This window comes from Ictidomys tridecemlineatus, chromosome 3 (assembly GCF_052094955.1).
Source record: "Ictidomys tridecemlineatus isolate mIctTri1 chromosome 3, mIctTri1.hap1, whole genome shotgun sequence".
NCBI lineage: Eukaryota > Metazoa > Chordata > Mammalia > Rodentia > Sciuridae > Ictidomys > Ictidomys tridecemlineatus.
In genome coordinates this window covers 67,939,198-67,956,589 of record NC_135479.1, presented here as the reverse complement: position 1 = coordinate 67,956,589, position 17,392 = coordinate 67,939,198, and the positions used below count along the sequence as shown (strand labels likewise).

Below are 17,392 nucleotides of genomic sequence, written 5' to 3'. Positions count from 1 at the left end.
ACGACGTAAGGAGTCAGGGCTGGGGTCTGGGTGGGGGACCCGCGGGGAGGCAGGAACCAAGGAGAGGTAGGGCAGGAGGGTGGGCACCCAGGCGGAGGCGGAGTGCACACAGCAAGAAACACACACAAGCTTCCTGGAGCGAGGCTGGGAAGACCACGTTGGCCACCTCCTGCTGCACATCAGACCTGAGCCAGCTGCCCTTTCACATGGGGAGTCACATGGGGAGTTTCCGCGCTTTGCAGCAAAAGCCTTATTAGCCTTAGTTAAAAATAATCCAAAAACAATTCAAACAAGTCAAAGTGCCATTTAATGGAGATTCTCCAGGGCACTGTTTGGTGGGCAGGCTCCCCTTGGATGGCGGTAGAAGCTTCGCTCCAGTGGGCTGGGCTCCGTGTGGGGGGCAGCCGGGCCCAGGCGGCAGCTTCTTTCACACTGGCGCCCGCCACAGGTGTCCCCGAGCCACGGTGGGGCTGCTTGGCTGTTCCCATTACTTGGCAGCTGGGGCGGAGAGCTGGCCAAGCGCACCACTCCTCACAAGGGCCGCGGAGCTGCTCAGAAGCCAGCAGTGGCAGCGGCTCACCTATGAGGGCGCAAAAATTTGTTGCAGCTCTTGGGGCTTTGTTTTTCCTTGGGCTTTTACCCCTTTTCATTAACTTTGGACAAAATGTTGGTCAGTGATGTAAAGATTCAGCAAGGAACCTTGGTGAATGGGAAGCTTTTAAGAAAGCACAGTTTGGATTCTGCTTTTCCCAGGGTGGCAGCTGGGTCTTGGCTGGATAAATCTTCACTGCTGGCCATGGAAATCACTAGGGAAGCTTGTTAGTTGAGTTTTAAATTTCCCAGTGTTGTGTTTAAAGGTTTTACAGTGCATAGAAGAGGAATGTTCACCTGAAACAAGCATATGAGTGATTAACAGGGTATGTTTTCCTCTGGGAGAGGGAATTGGTAGCCAAGGCAGCCCCCCACACGGACCCCAGCACCGCTGCCTTTCCTCAGGGCTAGCACTAAGCTATGAATAGTTAGACGTGTAGTGACTTTTTCACATTTTTCAGCAAAATATGTTATTTACAATGTGTCATATGTTGTTAATGCTCATTGCCTGAAGTTCCCTGGAAAATCTGTTTCAAGCCTTCTGAGAAAGTAGACAATTGATAGATTGTCCAAGGAATGGGGAAAAAAATGTGAGTGGGTGAGTTTGGACAATCCCTGAGAGCTGGCATTATAAGACTCATCCTATCCCCAGTAACATTGCCATACAATAAATATGAACATTTTGAAGCCTTTTTATAAGATACAATTTGAGGATAATATTAAGATAAGAAAATGCTGTTGATTTCTTGGATTAACATTTCTTCCCTCTTCCTTTTTCTTTTTAAAATGTTTTCCAAGTGATAACTTCATCAAGATGGCCAGTGATGAGCAAAAGTCCAATGATGACAACCCCAGCAGCAGCAGTGGCAGTTCAGATAAGGACCAGGGAGACCCTGCTGCTCCAGAGCCTGAAGATCAAGAAGACTTAAGGCGGCAGGGCTGGGGTCCACGTGGGGAGGGAGCAGCCGCCATGAATGAAGAAGAAAAAGAAGAAGAGCACCAAACTCCCTAGCAAAACCACTGCTAGTTATCCACTAGTGTAACAGGTAACATTGTCAGGTTGTCTTCCAAGCAATTGGATGTTTGTATTTTTACTTTCAGAGCAAGACTCCAGAATTATTTCATGATTAGTTATATTTGTACTTGAGTGAATTGTCATCCTTTAGGGAGCATGAAAATGTCCTCACTAAAATTATGCTCCAAAGCAAACTTATTTTGTACTTTGGTAACTTCAGGAGGAGTCTTAGAGATTGAATTCTCATTCTGACAGTTTAAGGAGTTGGCAAGGAAAATTTGGTGAAACTGAATTAGATGGTACACTGGGGATGTTTCCTTTGGTGAGTTATGCTTTTGAGTGAAATTGGCACATCTAGAGATTAGTAGTGTCTCTTTTCATGATATGAAATGATCAAAAAAGTTTACATTTGCTAAAAAATTTTGAACGTCAGGCCTTGGCTGTATTTGAAATCGGATTTTAAATTTGCTTAGTTTTACAAACAAGGCTTTAAATCCTGCATAATAGATATAATTTTTTGTAGTTAAATTATAGTTATCCCTCCTTGTTCTTGTGAGGGCAAATAAAACTGAAAAGTAGTTATTCACAATCTCAATTGTCACTTTGCTGTTGAAAACGTTCATTGTCTTTGCACATCTTTAAAACTTGTGGATGTTCTTGACATAGTAGTGAAAATCAACAGCAGGAAAAACATTTTGTTGAGTGTAAGTGAAAGATTATTTGTTGCCTGCTGACTTTTATTTTTTTATGATGGCAAAAAAAAAGATTTAATTAAAAGGACTCCATCAGTGATAGTGGTTGTATTGAGTAGAACTCTTGTAATCAAACACAAAATGTATCTATAGCATTACCTAGTGTTGATGTTTTGTTGATTTTCATTAATCATCACTAAAGGAAAAATAAAATATAAAAACTGATCAATTATTGCATTTTATAGTGAATCATGTTCTTATTTTTCTATACATTTTGACGGTCATCGTACTTGTTGGGAGTCTCCCTGAGAACTCCCCAGGGCGTTGCAGACATGGTGGCAGGCAAATTGCTAGTAGGTGGCTAAGAATTCCCCAGGCCTTTCAGATAAGGAGCCCCTAATGCAATATGGCGGCGGGCAAATTGCCAGTGGGCGAATAAAAAGTTGTTTTGAAATTTCTCTAATTGGTCCTCCCATCTTCTGCACTAGTGCACAGTTCATTCCCCCATGAATCTTATGCAGGGCGGACATGCGTGTACCCTAGGTGATGACCTTACCTTTACTATGATTGGCCCAGAGAGCTTCCTGGTTTAAGATAACTGACTTTCACTTTCTATATAAGCTAGCACCAGCTTGCAGTATAGTGCTTCATCTTGGTCACTGCTACCTGTATGTGCATTTTAATCTCCGACTACAAACCTTGGCCTTTCAGTACTATTAATCAAACACTTAATGAATTTGAGAATATTATATTGAATAGCAGCAGTCTTTGAAATAATTCAAAATTCTTCTCAGTGTGTTGCAATATTGTGGAGAGTAACAATAAAATTTTGAAAACATTTTAAATTTCAAGAAAATCAGAGAAATGCTCTTTTTCCCCTTACCTCAAGGCCCTCTTTCCTCCAAGAGTATGAAATTTAAATTTACATGCTGTACCTAAGATCAGAGAAAAGAAATGGTTAAATAAGATTGCCAAAATAGTCCTTGGAAGTTTTTCATTGGTAAAGGTATTTGTAAATTTTAAACTTTTTTTAGACAGATAAAATATTGACAAAACTATTAATGTGCTCTTCCAATAGCTTTCTAATTTTTACCACAGTAAAAGTGGATTGAAGTCATTGTCAAAAATATTCTAGTGCTTTTCCTCCTTCCTTTTTGTCTCATTTGCATATAAGCTTGAAAAGAGAATTTCTTTGGTAAAAAGAGTTTTAAAATAGATTTTATATCGTTTTGTTGAATAGTGGTGGAGGACTTTCTCAAATCAGGTGTAAATGACTTAACTATTTAAAGTAGCAAGTAAGAAAAAAGCTGCAAAGTTTCTGTTAAGGAGTTTGGGTTATACCTCTGAGAACAAAGAGGAAGCAGCCATGTTAGCATTACTGAAGGCAAAACCAGCCTTGCTTTTACCTGCATGGCGGTAGAGGGCAGTCTGATTTTCTGGTTATTCTGTAGACTGTCTCAAATCCTTTTTGTCTGTTCCCATTTCACTAACAGAATTCAGAAGGAGCTAGCTGAAATAACCCTTAATCCTCCTCCTAACTGCAGGTAAGAAACAAATTTTGTTGTTTTGATTTCTAAATTGTGGAACGATATTAGGATATGAACCTATTATCCTTGTATGCATGTGCAGCAGAAGAGGCTAGCTAGCTATGTTTGCTTCCTTAAAGCTTTGCAAGTGCTTTAAACAAAAATTTCCTAGGTGAATTAAATTAAATTAGGAGAAAAATACTCTTTAGCATGTATCATATATTCTGTACTTATGAATATACTGATCTTGTGCTTCTTGCTGAGATTTGTTTGAGTGGTGTTGATTTTTCTATAATATTTCTGTGGAATATATTTACTCAAAAGTATTTTGTAGAAACCTGTAAAGTTTTAAGTTTCAAAGTTATTGCTTGTGTGCAATCTGAATTGATTTTCCAAATTTAGAAATTGTTGAATGTGTTATTATAAAATGTTAAAGCATTAAACAAGAGTATAGTTGTTTCTGTTTAATTTATTCAGTAACTTGCCTAAAGGACAAATTTTATGTGCTAAGCTATGGTTATAGCTGTTATTTTCTAGAAAACACATTGTTGAAATTATTTACATTTTAAGCAAATGTCCTAATGACTTGGGAAAATTCTTAGCAGTAAATTAATTGGAATTGTGAGAAGAATCACTTTCTGTGGAACTCAGAATTTAAGATTGGTTGACAAATTGTATTAAAAGTAGCTGGTTGATTTTTTTTCATTTGTGTCTTATATAGTGTTCTGTTTATTTTTGAATTGTGACTGACTGTATGGTTGACAAAATTTATCAAATTTAGAGAGCAATATTATAAATAACTTGCATAGAAATATGTGCTCATGAATGAGAGAGGAAAGGATGCTAGAATTAAGGCAGTGTTATGATTTGATATAAAAATGTTTTGGTGTTTAACCTGTGTTTTGGTTGTTGAGGGCTTCGATCAAGTCAAGATGGCGCCTGGCAGTTTGCCAGGAGGAGTGGTCTGTGAGGCAATGCCACCAAGCCATTAAGATGATGGAGATTCCTTATTGGCTGACTGCTGTATCTAGATGATGCTAATTAAGTTAAGCTGTGTGTAATTAGTTAGGTATATATACTGCTGTTGTTCCATAATGAGCTTGAAAAGTAAATTGAAACACACACACACACACACACACACACACACACACACACATACACACGAGAATCAGGATATTATTATAGTATTCCAATATAAAATTAAAGGGGCCTCAACTAAAAAATTATAATTAAATTAGAAGAAACCAAGTGGAACAATTTGCAAACCCCTAGTGTCAAGCACTACTCAGTCTCTCCAGTTTGAACACCTATGCCCATCACATTAGCTATTTTAGAATATGAGAATATAAAGAAGTACCAGTAGATATTTTAGAATATGAGAATATAAAGAAGTACCAGATTTTAACATTCAGAATTCAGAAAATATTTACCTTAGCTACTTATTATTTGGAATGTTCATAAAACACAATGTAATGTCTTTTTGAAGTGGGATATAATATGAAAAATCAAAGAGAGTAATGTTTTATTAGAAAAATGTGTTTCATATTTGATGTTAGAACACAACACATTTGTTTTCTAACTTAGATTCAATAAAGATAAGGAGCTTAAAGTTATCTGGACAGAAGAAGAGAAAGGAATCAGTCATCAGTTAGAATGAAAGAAAGCACATGATTACACCTGAAAGGGTGTTAGCAGATGCTGTCCAATAAATTCACAGAAGATGCTTCTGCTTTAATAAATTGTTGTGCTATCAGCCAGGCACGGTGGTGCACAACTGTAATCCCAGTGGCTTGGAGACTCATGAGTTCAAAGCTAGCCTCAGCAACATCAAGGCACTAAGCACTAAGCAACTCAGTGAGACCAACTCTAAATAAGAATACAAAATATGGGGGCTGGGTTTCTTTTCTGCATATAGTGTTTGCTTAGCATGTGTGAGGCACTGTGTTTGATTCTCAGTACCACATATAAATAAATAATAAATAAAGGTCCATCGACAACTAAAAAATATCTAAAAAAAAAAATACAAAATAGGGCTGGGATGTGGCTCAATAGTCCAGTGCCTCTGAATTCAATCACTGGTACCAAAACAAACAAACAAACAAACAAACTGTTGTGCTATGAAATCCTTTTGAAGCACTTGAGGTTCATTTTCTCTACTTGTACTGACAGATCAAGGTTTTGTGTGTCCCAAAATCTATAATTTAGTGCCAATTATCTGTTTATCTTCTGAGCATGAAAGGGAAATCTAAGCCTTGAAATTTTTTTATTATTACTGTTATTATTATTACCCTGGCAAGAACCACAATAGTGCTTTCATGAAGCATAAGAAAATTTGAGGTTCTAAGACTTTATTCTGAAAAAAATTAATTTTATAAATATTATTTCATGTTCAAAGTATGTTCATATACACCCTTACATTTTCAAATGACCAACCAATTATGAACACTTAAAAAGAATGTGTTTCATTATTCACATAGATGGTAATAAAGTTGTAGCTTAAATTTTAGCATTAGTACTCATTCTCTAATTCTGCGTTATTTCTATCCATTGTCAAACATCTAACAATATTTTAGGAATAGGATGTCAATTTTTTTATGTTCAGAAAGTTCAATGTAAAATAAAAAATAATTATCCTCTTGATTATGGCTAATATTTTCTGTATAATCTTATGAATCATTATTACTGGATAAGCATTTTTCAAAACCAGGATCAAACATTTTTTTTTCAACTTAATTACCTTTTATACCTATTATTAGAGTAAATAAATTGGCATCATAATTTTAAGTTAATATTTTTTTTCACATAATGGATATGCTAAAATTAAATCCATTCCTTTATATGGACTTGTAGAAGCTACGCCCAATTTTCAGGTGCTATAAACAATGTCACTGTAATCTTTATATATAAATAGTGTTTGGTTTTCAAACTTGTCATATTTTGGAAGAATATTCATGAGCTAAAAGGTGTTCATATTGTTAACTATTTTTTTAACATCAGAAAATACATTAATTTGCTCTTTGATTAGTCTAAATGCAGCTTGAACTTTGCCCATTGTCCTCCATCTTTTACAACACAGTTGTTTTCAGTTATTAAATTGTGGAAACAATAAAGACATTATTCTGAAACAACTCTTAATAGGCATAAAAATTTAAAAAAATGTTATCACTAAGAGATAATCTATAAATCTAAAAAGCTCCCATTTCACATACAATAAAGAAATTTCTTTAGCTCTACTCTATTTACTTGTGCTTGATAGCATATGGACATTATTTAAGTTTCACTGTCAGCAAAACAGCACAAATTTAACAGTTTTGTGATCCATTTTTACTAAATAGCAGAAGAGAAAGTGTTATGTCAAGGGCAGTGTGAGTTTAATTTTCTGTATCGTTTAAAATTACTTGAGTGTATCCCCAAAGAAAACTAATATATTGATCAGATATAATGTAAATAAAACCTTAGCATGAGTTGTTTGCATATACTAGCAAAAGAGAGGTAAGTGAAAATGATCTATGAAAGTTCATAATGCTTTTCTAGCACACAAGAAATCTATGCGATAATAATAACAAGAGACAAAATTTGATGTGTGGCAGAAGAAATATATTTTAGTGAAAAAAGTTTGAAATTCAATTGTGGCTTTAAAATATTCTTCTATATTAGATTATGTACATACACATTTAATTTTATTGTAGATAGAAAAAGAGAAAATATTGCATCCTGGTCACTCTCCAGAAATCTGCCCATGTCACAGACTGGTGGACAGACAGCACTCTGACTCACCCTGTGCAGGCAAGCAAGGAGCTTCCTGTCCCAGCCACATCAGAGGAAGATGCAAGACAAGCACCAGTTCACCTGCCATGGTATGAGGGAGGATCTAGGGACCAATGCCCAGAGACACATTCTTTTTAACAAATGCAACCCTTACTTCCTCAGCCACTGGAAGTGGAGCATGGGTCTACTGGGGGAGTGGCCAATCTGACCTATGGTCTCTCACCCACCTACCAGAACCACTCACCTGGGTTGCTAGAAGGTGAAGGCATGCTGGGTCACAGTGACTACTGCATCCTTCTGTCAGCACTTAGGGACCCCTCAGTTCCACTGGACCTGGGACGGACTGCAGGGGGATGGGAGGATGTGAGGATATACTTTAATATGTGTATATATAAGCATTTACTTATTATATCTTTATATGTGTGTATATATCTTATGTTTGTATATACATACATGCTTATGAACTTTATACTTCCATGTGTATATTGATACCTAACTTGAGAGTAGAGCTTCTATTTATCTTTATTTTTTTGAATACTGTTTCTTTTTTTTTTTTTTGAATACTGTTTCTTCCATATTTATAACTCTGTTTGGAAGCATAGAGGGAATAATTTAATTTTCCTGTCTCATAAATGCTCATTTCTTTTGTCCTATAATACATATCAGTCAAAGAATAAAATTGCAATAATTCCACAGTGTGATTACTGGAAGCATTCTGGAGTTTTATTGTTAGTATTGTTATTTTTGGTTTTGGTTTTTAGCATATACTCTCCCATTTCTTCCTTTTTTTCTTTCTTTTTTATTTTTTGCATTTTCTTTTTCTTTTTTGCCAGTGTTTTTTAAAAATTGATTTAAAAAATAAGTGACAGCAGAATGCATTACAATTCTTATGACACATATAGAGCACACTTTTTCCTATCTCTGGTTGTATATAAAGTATGTTGACATTAATTCGTGTTTTCATACATATACTTTGGATAATGATGTCTATCACATTCCAACATCCTTGCTAGTCCCCTCACCATTCTTTTCTCTCCCACCCCTCTGCTCTATCTAGATTTCATCTATTCCTCCCATGTTTACCATACCTACCTCTCTATCAGTTAGCCTCCTTATATCAGAGAAAATATTCAGCATTTGTTGTTTGGGGATTTGCTAACTTCACTTAGCATTATATTCTCCAACGCCATCCATTTACCTGCAAATGCCATGATTTTATTCTCTTTTATTGCTGAGTAAAATTCCATTGTGTATACATGACACATTTCTTTTATCCATTCATCCACTGAAGAGCATCTAGATTGGCTCCATAGTTCAGATATTGTGAATTGTGCTGCTATAAACATTGTTGTGGCTGTGTCTCTATACTATGCTGTTTTTAAGTCCTTTGAGTATAGACTGAGAAGAGGGATAGCTGGGTCAAATGGTGGTTCCATTCCCAGATTTCCAAGGAATCTCCATACTGCTTTTCATATTGGCTGCACAACTTTGCAGTCCCACCACATATGTATGAGTGTACCTTTTTCCCCACATCCTCACCAACACTGTTGTTGTTTGTCTTCATAATAGCTACCATTCGGACTGGAGTGAGATGATATCTAAGAGTGGGTTTGATTTGCATTTCTCTAATTGTTGGGATAATGAGAATTTTTCAAATACTTGTTGATTGATTCTATATCCTTTTCTAGAAGTCTTTTCAGGTCCTTGGCCCATTTGTTGATTGGGTTATTCATTTTTTGATGCTTTTTGAATTCTTTATATACCCCAGAGATTAGTGCTCTATCTAATGTGTGAGGGGGTAAAAATTTGCTCTCAGTATGTAGGTTCTCTGTTCACCTAACAGATTGTTTCTTTTGCTGAGAAGAAAATTTTTAGTTTGATTCCGTCCATTTTATTGATTCTTGGTTTTAATTATTGCATTATAGGAATCTTATTAAGGAAGTTGGGGCTTCATACCGCATGATGAAGATTAGGGCCTTGTTTTTCTTCTATTAGACACAGAGTCTCTGGTTTAATTTCTAGGTTCTTGATCCACTTTGAGTTGACTTTTGTGCAAGGTGAAAGATAGGGATTTAATTTCATTTTTTGCATATGGATTTCCAGTTTTCCTAGCACCATTTGTTGTTGTATTTTCTCCAGTGCATGTTTTTGGCACCTTTGTCTAATATAAGATAATTATAATTTGGGGGGTTTGTCTCTGTGTCCTCTATTCTGTATCCTTGGTCTACCAGTCTGTTTTGGTGCTGATACCATGATGTTTTTGTTACTATTGATCTGTAGTATAGTTTAATATCTGGTAAAGTGATGTATCACTTTTCTTGCTAAGGATTTCTTTCGATATTTTGGGTCTCTTATTTTTCCAGATTAATTTCATGATTGCTTTTTCTGTTTCTATGAGGAATGCCATTAGGATTCTGATTGGAACTGCATTGAATCTGTATAGTGCTTTTGGTAGTATAGTCATTCTGATAATATTAATTCTGCCTATCCAAGAGCAAGATAGGTCTTTCCATCTTCTAAGGTCTTCTTTTATTTCTTTCTTTAGGGATCTGTAGTTTTCATTGTATAGATCTTTCACCTCTTTTGTTGTTAAGTTGATTCCCAAGTATCTTATTTTTTGAAGGTATTGTAAATGGGGTAGTTTCCTCATTTCTTTCTCAGAGGATTTTCACTGTTATACAGAAATTCCTTTGATTTATGAGTGTTGATTTTATATCCTGCTACTTAGCTAAATTCATTTAGTATTTCTAGAAGTTTTCTGGTGGAGTTTTTTGGGTCTTCTAGGTATAGAATTATATCATGAACAAATAGTGCCAGTTTGAATTGTTCTATTCCTGTGTGTATCCTTTTAATTCTTTCATATGTGTAATTACTCTGGCCAGTGTTTCAAGAACTATGTCGAATAGATGTAATGAAAAATGGCATCCCTGTCTTGTTCCAGTTTTTAGAGAGAATGCTTTTAATTTTTCTCTATTTAAAATGATGTTGGCCTGAGGCTTAGCATAGATAGCTTTTACAAGATATGTTCCTGTTATTCCTAGTTTTCCTAGTGTTTTGAACATGTAAAGGTGCTGTATTTTGTCAGATGCTTTTTCTGCATCTATTGAGATGATCATATGATTCTTTGAGTTTATTGACGTGATGAATTACATTTATTGATTTTTGTATGTTGAATCAGCCTTTCATCCATGAGCTGCATCCCATTTGGTCATGGTGCACAAACTTTTAGATATGTTTTTGTATTCAATTTGCCAGAATTTTATTGAAAATTTTTGCATCTATGTTCATTAGAGATATTGGTCTGAAGTTTTCTTTCTTTAATGTGTCTTTGCCTGGTTTTGGGATCAGGGTGATATTGGCTTCATATAATGAGTTTGGAAGTTGCTGCCTCTTTTTCTATTTCCTCAAATAAATTACAGAGTATTGAGGAATTCCTCTTTAAAGGTCTTTTAGAACTTGGCTGAGTATACATCTGATCCTAGACTTTTCTTGACTGGTAAGCTTCTGATGGTGTGCTCTATTTCATCACTTGATATTGGTCTGTTTAAGTTGTGTATGTCTTCCTGATTCAATCTGGGCACATTGTATGACTGAAGAAATTTGTCCATGCCTTCAATTGTCTTCTATTTTATTGGAGTATAAGTTTTAAAAATAATTTCTAATTATCCTCTGTATTTCTGTAGTGTCTGTTGTGATATTACCTTTTTCATCATGTGTGCTAGTAATTTTAGTTTTATCTCTTCTCTTTATTAGCATAGCTAAGGGACTTCCGATTTTATTTATTTTTTTAAAAAAAACTTCTTTTGTTTTGATTTCATTGATTTCAGCTCTAATTTTAATTATTTCTTGCCTTCTACTGCTTTTGCTGCTGATTTGTTCTTCTTTTTCTAAGGCTTTAGATGCAGTGTCAGGTAATTTATTTGTTGACTTTTTTAAAGGAATTAACTTCATACAATTAATTTTCCTTTTAGTATTGCTTTCATAGTGTCCAAAAGATTTTGATATGTTTTGTCTTTGTTCTCATTTACCCCTAAGAATTTTTTAATCTCTTTCTTGATGTCTTCTGTAACCCATTGTTCTTTCAGTAGCATATTGTTTAGTCTCCAAGTGATAGTGAAAATTTTATTTTTTATTTTGTAATTCATTTCCAATTTCACTCCATTATGATCTGATAAAATGCATGGTAGTATCTCTACTATTTGTATTTGCTAAGAGTTGCTTTGTGGCATATTATATGGTCTATTTTAGATAAGGATCTATGTGCTGCTGAAAAAATAAGTGTATCCGCTTGATGCAGGTTGAAATATTCTATATATGTCAGTTAAGTCTAAGTTATTGATTTTATTATTGAGTTCTATAGTTTTTATTCAACTTTTGTTTTGAAGATCTGTCCAGTGATGAGAGAGATCTTTTAAAATCACCCAAGATTATTGTGCTGTGGTCAAATTGACTTTTGAACATGACAAGAATTTGTTTGATAAACATTGCTGCATCATTGTTTGGGGCATATAATATACATTTATGATTGTAATGTCTTATTAGTGTATGGTTCCCTTGAGCAGTATGTAATGTCCACCTTTATCCCTTTTGATTAACTTTCACTTGAAGTCTACTTTATTGGATATGAGGATGGAAACCCCTGCTTGCTTCAGCAGTTGATGTGCATATTATGATTTTTCTTATCCTTTCACCTTCAGTCTGTGTATGTCTTTTCTTATCAGATAAATCTTCTGTAGGGAGAATATTGTTGGATCTTTTTTTTTTTTTTAAATCCAGTCTGCTAGCCTAAGTCTTTTAATTGGTGAGTTTAAGCCATTAACATTTAGGATCATTATTGAGATATGGTTTGTATTGCCAGCTATATTTGTTTATTTTTATTTAACACATTTATAGTTTCAGGGAAACAGAAATTCAAACTTGATTTGCCTTAATTGAATATATAGTGATTAGCTTATAATTCACTACTAGAGGTATTTTGGGATCTTAGGAAAGGCGAATAAGCTGTGAAAGCACAATTTCCCATATTTGCCTTCCTTGTTTCCTTACTACCATACAGCAGGTATAGAGTGTGCTCCCAATGTTGATATGTGGGTTTCTATATGGAATCAGGCAGCAATTCGATAACATCAGTGATTCAGATTTTTTAAATTCCTTAAATCCTGCAGTTGTTTTGTCCTCAATTTTATGTGCGTAACAGATTGACTTCTCTTATAGAAAAAAATTACATACATATTTAAGAGTATTTATTGGTTCAATAAAATAGAATATCCATTGATAGGCAAAGTCTATAAAAGGTTGGTAGATTCAGTTGCTTAATAAGATCACTAGTGACACAGTTTCTCTGTACACTGTCATGAAGGGAGCCAGCTTTACACTAAAATGAGCTTTCTGGATGGAATTGGATGGCTTCCAGCACAAGGAGCACCAATGCCTGCCTCATTTACATTCAGCTCAAGAGAGAGTGCTGGAACAACATGGACAAGTTGTCATGAGCTTCATTCTTAGAGAACTAGCTGAGCTAAATAATGCACAAATGCACAGAAAAAAAATCTATGAACTCTCTGCTTTCCTTCTTTTACAACTGGGTTTCAATAGCCTATTTCTTTCAACACTTTACCTTCATTGCAAATTTCCAGTACAATGATTTCAGTTTTCGCTAACAGTGAAAAAACATTCCATTTCTCATTTGACAGATGGAATTTGCGTTACATTTCCTTAAGTCATAAAGAAAAAGAGATGAATGACAACTCTATCTCCTAACAATAACTGCCCACCAATGCTGCATTAATTTAGTGTGCATGATAATGCCAGAGGTAATTTATTATATCTGAAAATTCATAGTATGCATCATTATCCCTCTACTAAAATTTGCTTAAAATTTGTGAAAGATGATTGATAAAGCTAACACTATTTTAACCACTAGTGGAGAAAAATATTTTTAAAGGAGAACATTATTGAGAACTGAGATAACCATATTTTATGACTGATAGTACTTGTTTGATCCCACTAGTTATAGCATGAATGCATGCATTAAACTTATATTTTAATATTTTTAGTTATTTATACTGAACATTGTCATCTAAGGGCAAATCTCTTGTAATATGTGGAATTAAATTTGCTATGTTAATAGAGCATCAGTTTCTATTCTAGAAGGTATTGAAATTCAAGAAAAACTGTGTCAATGTATTGAAAGGAAATAAGCTGAAGGAATTTTTCCTTAATCTTAAAATTTATATTTCTTTTGATAAATGTAAATCCACATATATTACCACAGCCTTCTTCAAAACTATTTCACTGCAAATATTTATATAGTTTTTTGTTTGTTTGGTTAATGATGAACATTTTGAAATGCTACATTAAATAGTTTGTAGGGTTAAATGAAATAAAAAATTTGGTTCTGATTAGTGTAAATAAATAATTATGAATTAGATTTGAAACAATTGAAAATAATCACATATAACTTCTAAAAACAGAGGAAAGATTATTTTACAAATGCTTTGACTCCGAAGAACTTTCTTTTGAATATTTTTCTATTTAATGCCACTGAGATGTATCTCCTCATGTAAATCACTAATCTTTCCTAAACTTAAAATAAATTCAATAACATCATTTTGAAAGTTTAATTGTTTGGAGACTTACATACAAGTTGTTGCAGAATAACCAAGTATTAGTTACTTCTTCATGCTAAAAATTTACTTTCACAATACTTACTTATCAGAACCATAAAATGTAGTGATTCATATATAACTACATTTACTACTTGATGGGTAACTATTACTTGAATTATTTTGTGAAGCTCTTTGATTAAATGAGATAAGAGCAATTTCTTTTTTTCCAGTAAATTTATCTCTTATTTTATAGTTTGACTAATACTTAGTATTATATTAAATCTAAAGCAAAACAAAACTAGTTATTATTGTTAAATGAATAACATCAAAGGTTTTAGAATCACACATAGTGGTCCAGATACCAGGAAAAATTAGTCAAGGTAGGTTCATAACTATAGGAGGAAACTCAAGCCAGACTTGGGGAAGGAAAAAAAAAACTGTTTTGATACCTTTTAAGAGAAAATAACTTTTCTAACATATGGCAAAATAGGACTGATGGAGAGAGATCATGTTCAAGGATGAAGTGTTTTGGGTAAAATTAACTTTCCTTTACTCCAGTGTATTGGAAGAAGAGAAAAGAGGTCTAAAACCTCCAAGTCCCAAGTGTTCAGTTTGCCTTGTATCATGTATGAGACAAGAAATGAACAAGTCTTGCAAAAGGCTAGGTAAAATAATTACCTTGGATAGTAAAAGAAATTTTACTAAAATTAATATTAGCAGGTCTGTTATTGAAGTCCAGAATCTTCTGCTGTGTCATCTTAAGACTTCTCATCCTGATTTATTTTCTTAGCAATGAATGAGGAATAATATACTTTTCTGAGGATTAATGGAATGATCATTCCAAACATTTTATATGTTTGGTAAACTATGAAGCCCCACTCAAATTTCAGATATGACAATTTTAATTGATAGTAATGCAATATTGAAATGTGGTAGAGACATAAAACAAGATCCCCTAAAATGTATGGGAAAATTTACAGAGGTGCTGAGGAATACTGACAATTTTGAGTTATTAGACTTAGAAAGTGTCAAAACTATTACTTTTGAAACAATATTAACAAATCTAATAATAATAATGGCTAGGACTATAGTTCTTTTGTGGAGTGTCTTGCACATGTGATGTGTTGGGTTTAATACTCATCACCACATAAAATAAATAAAATATGATTGTGTCCATCTACAATTAAAAATATTATAAAAGATATGTTAACAACAACAGCAACTCCACAGGTGGAGACTTTTGTAAGTATATATTATATTATTTCTTCTAAAAGCACCAACAGAGGCAAAGTAATTAATTTTTTCTAAAGTTTTTAATCTCAAATTCATTTTATTATATATCCCTTTGAGAGAAATACTTGAAATGAATGGAATTAACCCACCATATCTCTTCTCATGTCTTATTTGATTTTACCAGGTTGAGTATTCTAAATATTTACTTGCCAAAGCATTTTGAACATTATTATTTCCAAGAATGATAATAATAAATAACTTGAGTTTACCAGGATAAATCATTATTGTTATAGAATTAATTCAGATAAAATCAAATATATTTAGAACTACATGCATTTTTACAACTAGGAGTTAATTGTAATTTCAAAAACTAATGTCTATTTTGTGATATATGAATAATGACATAGTTGTGTCTTATTAAACTAAATTAGTAATTTCTTACTGTTTTAGTAATTCACGTAATTTCTCTGTAATTTTGAAAATGTTTGTAATAAGTATATACAAATGAGTTGAAGCTCATTTGTTTTTATGTAAACAGAGTAATTATAATCTCAAAGTGACTTAACTGTCAAAATGAATATGCTTATGGAAAAATCCAGGCTTACTGCATTGAATTAGAAAATATTAGGTAACTGGCTTTGAACACAATAAATATATTCATAAAATTCAAGAAGGCATTATATAATAAATGTTGGAGGATATGATACTGAGTTTCTCTCTTTTTCTCTGTGATAATGAAAACAAATTATGACAATGTTCATTTTAATAGAAATGAAGGCAATTGATCTTAGTTCAAGAGAATAAAAAATTATGAGGTTGGTCACAATCCAATCTATTCTTCCTTTGTCTTTGGGGGAAGTGTCATTCTTATATATGCTCATTAAAATTTAATTGGAATAAAAGTGTACTCTTTGATACTCTTCCATGAGAATATTGAAAATATGATGTGTATCTCTAAACACCAAGCTGTAGTCAATTACAAGTCATACTTTTGATCTGTGAACATTTTACTTTGGATATACCCAAGTATCACTGTTACTATATTCAGAAAGTAGGTTTAAGTCCCAAAGAGAGAATGTTAATGAAAATTTATTTTTGGCTCTTTTCTATTTTCAACCTTTGAGTGGGTCATTTAATGATCTTTCCACATGAAAACTCACATTCTCTTGGCAAATTATATTTATGTCTGTTTTATGTTAATGTTTTATTTCTGTACAGTTTCTCTATTTTCCACTATTTTTTCCTGCCATATTCTTTTTTAGGATTGCTATTTTACTTTTGCCTTTTCTGTTACATGGAATGTATAAATAAGGTGTTAAAAGGTACAAAACATTCTACAAGTGAGCCCCACTTTTTGTATCTGAATAGGGAATGAAATTAAACTGAACATCAGAATCTGTTAGTAATTTATTGAGAAAAAAGTTACTAAGATGAGTTTAAACTTATTAACACTATTAAATCATATCTAATATTTAACATTATATGATTCAATATACCTATAAAATACAATCATACAAAATGTGTTGATATTAAGTAATATAACTCAAATTAAGATAGCAGATAAAAGCTATATAAGTTTTTTTTTTTTGGGTGGGGGATACAGGAGAATACTTTTGAAATATGCACATAACTGCCCATTCTTTTACAGAAAATCTACTGCACCAAGATATCAACCTGCAGAAAAATCACACATAGTATTACTAAGCATATTTCCAAAAAAAATGTACAACATGCACAGTTGGAAAGTACAAAATTTTAAAAAATGTTTTCAGCAACAAGTGTGCTATATATTTACTTATTTTATGCACTTGGAAATTTCAAAATTTTTAAAAAATGTCAGCAACAGGTGTGCTACATATTTCCTTATTTTAATTAAAAATTTTTGTAGTCGAGTGATGCAATATCTTTTTTATTTTTTTAAATGTGGTAGGCAAGAGCTCTACCAACTGAGCTACAAAA

The 17,392-nt window shown here is 33.4% G+C and overlaps 1 long non-coding RNA gene across 8 annotated transcripts in view; it reads left to right on the top strand.

Annotated features, from left to right (window-relative positions):
* Window positions 1–421: 421 nt before the first annotated feature.
* Window positions 422–17,392, top strand: part of LOC144376217 (uncharacterized) — a 101,880-nt gene continuing 84,909 nt past the window's right edge. For 4 of the 8 annotated variants that reach the window (XR_013436454.1, XR_013436450.1, XR_013436451.1 and 1 more), the window contains exons 1-3: window positions 424–1,637; window positions 3,792–3,842; window positions 7,514–7,681. This is a non-coding gene — a long non-coding RNA (uncharacterized LOC144376217). Of the gene's footprint in view, window positions 1,638–3,791; window positions 3,843–7,513; window positions 7,682–17,392 lie in introns of all 8 variants that reach the window. The other 4 variants (XR_013436452.1, XR_013436448.1, XR_013436453.1 and 1 more) reach the window with 3 other exon arrangements.